Below are 8,905 nucleotides of genomic sequence, written 5' to 3'. Positions count from 1 at the left end.
TCTGCTACCCTCTGACTTCGGAGTCAAATACCTTCTTTAACACATGTCCATTTGTTATCAGTACGCAAGTCATGATTTTACCTTTGTCTGTAAATTATTTTTATTAATTATTAATTTTTTTTTTTGCGGTACGCGGGCCTCTCACTGTTGTGGCCTCTCCCGTTGCGGAGCACAGGCTCCGGACGCGCAGGCTCAGCGGCCATGGCTCACTGGCCCAGCCCCTCCGCGGCATGTGGGATCTTCCCTGACCGGGGCACGAGCCCGTATCCCCTGCATCGGCAGGCGGACTCCCAACCACTGAGCCACCAGGGAAGCCCTGTAAATTATCTTTTAACACTTCTCCTGCATATGTTCCGTGCGTTATGAGTTGCACATTTGGGGAAGTTTTCTCTTTCACATTACATTTGTGCTGAAAATTCTCTGCCCTTCCACATTCCCTCTATACCTTTCTCCCCAGATCTGTGTGCCTGAGGCTGACCCCCACAACCAGCATTTCCTGCTCTTTCCTGCCCTCGGGATCCAGGTGGGTACAGCCAAAGGAAGGAGATCAGAAAGGAGAGGAGAGAGATGTGAAAGAAAAAGTTTGCCTGCCTGATCAGCAAACAAAGGATGCTGGGCCATCAAGCCTCAGCCACTACCCCCTGACAGTGAGTCCTGAGGGAACTCAGGAGGGAGACAGACCGGCTGCTCGCTGTCAAGCCGTCAGCCAATGCAGCCACCCCCAACGGTGCACCCTGAGGGGGCTCAGGATGGGAAAGAACCGGATACTGGACCCAGGTAGCTGTGGTGCATAGCAAAGGACTGATTTCAGTGAGCCCAGACTTGCATCTTCCCATACGTAGAAAAGTACTAAATTCATTAACTTGAGATGTCTGGTTTTCTTTAATTAATAGTAATCTTTTGATGTTCCCACAACCTGGTTATTGTTGCAAAACTCCTATATATCCTGCTCGTCCCTCACCTCTTTGGAGCAGTCCCTCAGAGCTGTCTGAGAGGCTGCCTCCGAGGCTTGGAGTCCTCAGAAAGTCCGCTGAATAAAACATAACTCTCAACGTTTAGGTTGTGCTTTTCTTTTTTTTTTTTTTTTTCAGTTGACAGAAGTCAGAGTATTTTTAAAGTCTCCATCAACTTCCCTGCCAAGCCTCAGTTTGGAGTCACTACAAAGACGACAGTCCTGTGCAGTGATCCTCCCCAACATTACACTGGGTCTCGTAACTACTCCTTTGTCTTCCTATTGCTATGGACTGAACTGTATACCCCTAAATTCATATATTGAGGCCCTAACCCTCAATGTGACAGTATTGGAGATAGATCACGAGGGTGGGGTTCTCAGGATGGGATAGTGCTTGGGAGGGGGGGTTAAAGAGGGGGATTTTCCCCTTTTATCCCTCTTGAGTTCTTTAGGCTAGATTAATAATAAAATTGACACAAGGCAGGTTAACAGGAGAAAAATAAACAAATTTTAATTCATGTACTGGGAGATCTTGAGGCAGGAGATAAATGGTCCCCTGGCTGTGTAACCGAGCAGGACCCCGTGGGGCCTTTGTGGGGGGAGGACAGGCCTTTCCCCATATTCTCTGCTTTTAGCTCCTCTCTGAAATACCTAAATAATAGTGTTTGATGCACATTTCCTGAGTTGTTTTGCATATGTGGAAAACCCCACCTCTCCAACAAATGGAAGATGTTAACTACTTGACAACCATGAGCACATAGCCCCAAGGCCTCCTGGAGCCTAAGGACTGATAATGTTAACCCCTGTGACACCGCCCTGCTACCTCACCATCAGCCAATCAGAGAATTGTGCACAAGCTGATCACACAACCTGCAACACCCCCTCCTTCACCTGGCTTTTAAAACTGCTTTGCTGAAACCCTTTGGGGAGCTCAGGGCTTTTTAGGGCATGAGCCACCTCATCTCCTTGCATGGCCTTGCAATAAACCTTTCTCTGCTCCAAACTCCGATGTTTCAGTTTGTGTCGGGTACACAAACTTGCATCAGCAGCTGAGCAGCAGGAGTCTGTCCGCTGTGGACAGATGTTCCAAAATACAGACAAAGGCAGGGGCAGAGCGGAGCTGAGTCCTGCCCAGGTAAAAGATAAAGACACACGTATTTCTCATTCTTGAGGTCAAGGAGGCCTTCCCGACTACACATGTGCAGAAAGGCTACTCGGGGGGCCAAAAAGGGAGGGGGGGCGCCACCCCATAATAAGTGGTGTCAACCTTCCCACAGGCCTCTGCGCTGGAATCCATCTTGGCTAAGGGATGTGCGCGCACACAGGGGAGGACCCCGAGTTATACCAAATACGGACTCAGAGCCAAGCAAAGCAGGATGATTGGCCAGAGGAAACCTGGAAGAAATGCCCCATATAAATGATTTCAACTACCACGAAGGTGCTTCTCTCTGAGCCCGCTCCTGTGTGTCTATTCACACGTACTCTTTTTTTCCTCCTAATAAAACACTTCACTTGTTTCTGTACTTTCTGTATCTTTGTTGAAATTCATTTCTACAAAGCAGACAAGCTAAAGCCTTGTCACTAGCCACTGGCCCTCGTAGTCTAGTGCTTAGGATTCAGTGCTCTCACTGTCAAAGCCTGGCTTCAACCTCTGGTCCGGACACTGAGATCCTGCTTGAAGCCACTGCCAGCGAAGGCCACACGAGATCAATTTCATAGAAATGGAACCTAAGAAGTTGCCAAAGCAGGTAGCTTTTGTATTTTTTAGAGAGAAAAACTATAAATTTGTGAGTAATTGACAGGACAAAGGAACTTAGGTTTTGGGCACTCAACTAGTAAACAATCTAAGTGGAGTTTGGGCTTGGGATAGTAAATTAAAGAAGTAGCATGGTTTGTTTATATAAGCTTCTCAGCTTGAATTCCCTATCTCTGATAATAAGAGTGTCTGTCCTTCTACCACCAGATGCAGGGAGTGCACCTTTTAAGAATCTTTTTTTTAAAATTATTTTTATTTATTTTTGGCTGCATTGGGTCTTTGTTGCGGTGAGCGGGGGCTACTCTTCATTGTGGTGCACGGGGTTCTCATTGTGGTGGCTTCTGTTGTTACGGATCACAGGGTCTAGGCTCGCAGGCTTCAGTAGTTGCAGAACCCGGGCTCAGTAGTTGCGGCACGCGGGCCCTAGGGTGCGCGGGTTTCGGTAGTTGTGGCACACGGGCTCAGTTGCTCCACAGCATGTGGGCTCTTCCGGGACCAGGGCTTGAACCTGTGTCCCCTGCAGGTGGATTCCCAACCACTTTGCCACCAGGGAAGTCCCTCCCCACCCATCTTGAATAGCGAGGAATAATGGTTAATTGCCTGCTGAAACTGTTGTCGAATTTTCTCAATGTTTGTTTCTACCTGGAAAGGGGTGTTGACATATGTGCAACAAGAAGTATTGGCAATTGCACATACCTCTCCTTGTTCTGTCAATAGATAATCAAGGGTCAATCGGTTGTCAAATACCATCTTAGCCAGGGAACCTAGACTTGTTTTGGGTTTTGGACTGTTGCTATAAGATGTAAAATCTCAGCCCCATATCTTACAGGGGAATTTTTTGCATTTAAAAGTCCTCTTTCTTTCCAGATAGCTGCATGGGCAGGTAAAGCAAGGAAGGCATATTTTGAGTCTGTGCATGTATTTATAATTTCTCCTTCCCCTAAGGTTAAGGCTCAAGTTTGGGCTATTAGCTCAGCACTCTGGACTGACATGTTAGGTGGCAAAGGTTTTGTTTCTATAACACTATGAGTGCTCACAATAGCATACCCTGTCCTACTGATTCCATCTTTAACAAAACTACTGCCGTCAGTAAACCATTCTTCCTCAGGGTTGTCTACGGCCTGGTCTGTTAGATCAGTGCTACAGGCATAAACCTGGTCAATGGTTTCAAGACAGGAATGTGTTAGTTCTGGGCTTTCAGCGGGCACCAGTGTAGCCAGGTTGAGGGTATGGCAAGTTTTGAGGGTTAGCTCTGAGGAGTCAAGGAGGCTGCCTACTTAGAAAGGCAGCCTCCAGTTAGCCAGTGGTGGCCTTTAATCTCCAGAATCCCTTGTACTTGATGGCGGTCTGGACTTCCAGTGGCTGTCCAAAGGTAAGCTTGTTAGTTTCTTCCACTAATAAAGCAGTGGCAGCTACCACCCAGAGGCAGCCAGGCCAACCTTGGGCCACGGAATCTAGTTGCTTGGAAAATAGCCTGTAGGCTGAGGAACTTCTCCTAGCTTTTGCACAAGGACCCCCAGAGCTGCCCCCTGTTTTTCAGCTACGTACAAGACAAATGGTTTTTTTTTAAATTGGGGAGACCCAGAGCAGGAGCTCTGGTGAGGGCCTGTTTGATATTATTAAAAGCCTTTTATTTTTCCCCAGTCCAAAGTAATGGTTCTGTACCTGGGCCTTTAGTGACTTCATATAGAGGCTTAGCCATTAGTCTGAATCCTGAAATCCAAATTCTGCAAAATCCTGCCATGCCCAAGAAAGTACGAAGATGTTTTTATGTCTTGGGGGCACTTAAGCCTAATATAGCTTGTTTTCTATCTGGAGATAACTGTCTACTTCCAGGGTTTATAATATATCCCAGATATTTAATTTGTTGCTTTGAGATTCGTGCTTTTTTCTGGGAGATCCTGTAGCCCTGGGACCCAAGGAAATTAAGGACTTCATTAGTATTCTGATCTGAGGCTTCCATGGTGGGACTACATATTAATATGTCATCTACATACTGTAGAGTGGCCCCTTCTTTCAGATGTATTTCCCTTAGTTCTTTTCCTAGGGCCTGGGTGAACAAGTGTGGGCTGTCCCAAAACCCCTGAGGCAATACTGTGCAGGTATATTGCTGCATTTGGCCGGAGTGGGGGTTAGTCCACTTGAAGGCAAAAAGATACTGAGATGAGAGATGAACTGGGATGCAAAAGAAGGCATCCTGAGCTCAAGCACAGTAAACCATTTGGCATCTCCAGGAACCTGGACTAATATATTATAAGGATTGGCCACAAAGGGGTGTAGAGGGACCATTGCATCATTTACTGCTCTAAGGTCTTGTACCGTTCGATATTCCCCATTTGGCTTAATAATTGGCAGAATAGGGGTATTGCATGGAGACTGACAGGGCAGTAAGAGGTCATGTTTTAAGAATTTATCTATGAGGGGTTGCAAACCTTTTTTTGCTTCCAACTTTATGGGGTACTTACTGTCTCTTGTTAGGATAAGCGACTTCTGGCTTAAGGCTAATTTTTACAGGTTGGATGTTTATAGCCTTCCCAGGGATTCCCTTGTCCCAAACTGCAGGGTTTACTGCGTGTCGAATATAGCTGGGAATAGGCCATTGTTCTTCCAGCTGATTTGTCTTAGTCAGAGACAAGAAAAGGGGCTGCTAGGGGCCTCCTAACCGTAATATGGCTCCAAGGGAGCCCAGAAGGTCTCTCCCCAGTAGTGGGGTAGGACACTCAGGCACAACTAAAAAGCCATGAGAGATCAAACGCTGTTCAAACTGGCAAGTGAGACCCAGTGAAGAAATGGGTGCAAGGCTTTCTGTCAACACCAGCATGGTACAGCTTTTGGAGGAAAGAGGCTCAGTGTGAGAGATCAGGACAGAGTAAGTGGTTCCTGTATCAATTAAAAAAAACTGATTTTCTTACCTGCCACGTCAAGGACCACCTGGGGCTCCTCAATGGAGATAGACATCTTGCTGGGGGGAGCTGCCAGAATCCCTGGGCCACCTCAGTCGTCCGGCATGGCCATCTCGGGAGCAGGAGCCCCACTTCCCCTTCGGAACTGGGGACAGCCCCACTTCCAATGACCTGTTTGTTTGCAGACTGGGCACGGACCGGGGGGTTCTTTTTGACACTTTTGGGCCCAGGGGCCAGTTGATTTACATTTGAAGCACTCCCCCTTGCTAGTTTTACCTCCAGGTGGATGGTTAAACTTCCTTGGCCCCCTTGGGTTGTCCTGAGGTTGCGAGGCATGGCTCACAGCTATGGCCATCAGTTTAGCTTGAGCCCTGGCCTGCCTGTTTTCACATCAGGTTCTCTCTTCTTCCTCAGCTTGATCTCGACTATTAAAGACCCCAAAGGCCACCCCTAGGAATTGGGGAATCGGGATTTGTGGGCCTAATTGTAATTTTTGGAGTTTCCACCTAATGCCTGGGGCAGACTGGCTGATAAGATGTTGTCCCAGCAGGGGTTGACCCTCAGGAGTGGATGGATTAGCGTTAGTAAACTTTCTAAAAGCCTTCACAAGCCATCCCTGAAAGAAGGCTGGATTTTCTTTTTCTTCTTGGGTCATTCCTTTAACCTTTTCATAGTTAACTGGCTTTTTTTTTTTTTTTTTTTGCGGTATGCGGGCCTCTCACTGTTATGGCCTCTCCCGTTGCGGAGCACAGGCTCCGGATGCGCAGGCTCAGCGGCCACGGCTCACGGGCCCAGCCGCTCCGCGGCATGTGGGATCTTCCCGGACCGGGGCACGAACCCGTGTCCCCTGCCTCGGCAGGCGGACTCTCAACAACTGCGCTACCAGGGAAGCCCTTAACTGGCTTTTTGATACACTTTCTCATCCCTTCTAATACACACTGTATCATGGGTTTCCTGGCTTCTGTTCCCTCCCGGGAATTATAACTCCAACAAGGCTTCTGATTTGGGACTGTGTCTCCACCCATAACAAAATGTTCAGGCTGGTCCCTGGCAAGCTGGTCAGTGTGCCCCTGTGCTGCTGCCCAATTCTGTTTTTCCTCACGGACACAGAAAGTTGATAGGACTGTTTGAACATCCTTCCAAGTTAAATCGAAGGCCACAGTTAGGGCCTGAAACCCTTCAACAAACTTACTAGGGCGTTCAGAAAATCGGCCCGTTCTCTGTTTGCATTGGGCTAAATCGGTTAAAGAGAAGGGCACATGTACTCCGATTGTCCCTTTGCCATTTGCCACTTCCCTAAGAGGGCATCCTTTTCCCGATCCTGGGTGATAGGAAGTTCCACTATGAGTTACTCCGGAGTGACTAGTCTCTCCCTCCTGGGGTAACAGCGGGTATAAAGGGACATAGGAAGGTGGAGTTTGGGATTGGTCAGAGGATCTGGAGAAGTAGGTGCCTCCGGAGAAGCAGGGGAAACTTGGCTCCCTGCGCCCCACCCCCACCCCAGAGAGCTGGGGAAGCTTAGAAGGGGATCATCTAAAATGTCAGGAGTGCTTTCTGATTCCCCAGGCTTTTGATTACAGGAGCCACATAGAGCAGGCTTTTGGTAAAGGACCACGAAGGCTTGGATATATGGAATCTCAGTCCATTTTCCCATCTTGCGACAGTAAAGATCCAATTGCAAGATGGTATTGTAATTTAGAGACCAATTTTCAGGCCATTTAACTCCATCCCCACCCCCACCCCCAACTTATATAAAGTCCAGGCCGTGTTATGGTAGAGTTTAAGTTTTTTCCTTTTCAGCCCATCTATTTAAAAAATTTTCCAGTTTTTAAGGATACATTCCAGAGGTATTTCTTCTGGCTTAGAAGAGGACCCTCCCATGCTGAGTAACCTGCAACTGAGAGCACTCCTAGAAATGAAGTCTGGCATCCCAGAGACATTTTACCAGGAGGCTTCTGTTGAAAGCGGGTCGGAGTGTCCTCTGAATACACTTCTTACCTAATGGGATTTTGAGCGTCGTCTACTCTCCCATCAATTCCTAACCAGAAGTCTCAGGTCGACCCAGTCTCTTGCGCGAGGGGTCCCCGATAGGGGACGTTTGAACCAGTGCCAGTGCATTGCCAGGACTCTCCTTGAGGAGGATCTCTTGTCTATAAAGCTTATGTCCTATAACAAGTTTCCCTATGTTGGGGTGTATTCCTTGAGATTGAGCATTTATAAAGCCTAGGATGTGGGCTGCTTGGAAGTGGCGAGCCCAATAGGTAGTCTGTAAAGGTATGGGCTGCCAAGGCCTGGAGTGAAGAGGATCCTAGAGGTGCAAAAAGGAACTCCTACAGGAATTGGAGTTGGGTGCAATGGAAAATGTCACGGAGGGGTCAGGACCCGAAGGCCTAGAGGTGGGAGTATTCCCACAGGGGATTTTTTGGACATAGAGTAAGGTGAGAGACTAGACAGCAAAAGAACCCAAAACCCTGCAATAAGATTGGGGAGAGCCTGATGATTCCAGCTGACACAGGCAACAGCAAGTTTGGACAATGTTTCCCATGTAATTTAACATATCAAATGAACCCAGTATGTTTAGGATCTCTCTTTGGGATGTTCCAGGTGCCCTTTGAAGCACCCCAAAGTTAGCTGGAGGTCAAAAGAACTTTAGTTAGAATTTGATACTTGGGAAGTCTGTCAAAAATCTCAAAAAGTTTTAAAACACCTGGTCAGATAGAATCAATCGTAGGTTGCTATGACACAATTATTTCTTGACCTAAGGTGAAAAAAAAGATTTCAAAAATAAATACAGATCTGGGACTTCCCTGGTGGTCCAGTGGTAAATAATCCTCCTTCCAATGCAGGGGGATGTGGGTTTGATGCCTGGTAGGGGATACCACATGCCATGGGGCAACTAAGCCTGCACACGACAACTACCGAGCTCGTGCACCTCAGTGAAAGAGCTCATGTGCCACAAACTACAGAGCCCACGCGTTCTGGAGCCCGCGCACCACAATTACAGAGCCCATGCGCCACAACTACGGAGCCCAGTGCTGCAACTACTGAAGCCCGCAAACCGAGAGCCCTTGCCACCATAATCAGAAGTCCGCGCACTGCAATGAAGAGTAGCCCACGCTGTCCACAGCTAGAGAAAGCCCGCATACAACAACAAAGACCCAACGCAGCCAAAAATAAATAAAATTTTTTTAAAAAAGAAAGGCTATTAAATAGTCTCTCCAAATTTTGGTAACTTGAAACTAACTTATATGATAGTGATAGGGACAGAGTAAAGGGACAAAGTAGGTAATTAAA

Source organism: Monodon monoceros, unplaced genomic scaffold (assembly GCF_005190385.1).
Source record: "Monodon monoceros isolate NGI ecotype Baffin Bay Population unplaced genomic scaffold, NGI_Narwhal_1 Super_Scaffold_18, whole genome shotgun sequence".
In the NCBI taxonomy this organism is placed as follows: Eukaryota; Metazoa; Chordata; class Mammalia; order Artiodactyla; family Monodontidae; genus Monodon; species Monodon monoceros.
This window is presented reverse-complemented; position numbering follows the sequence as displayed.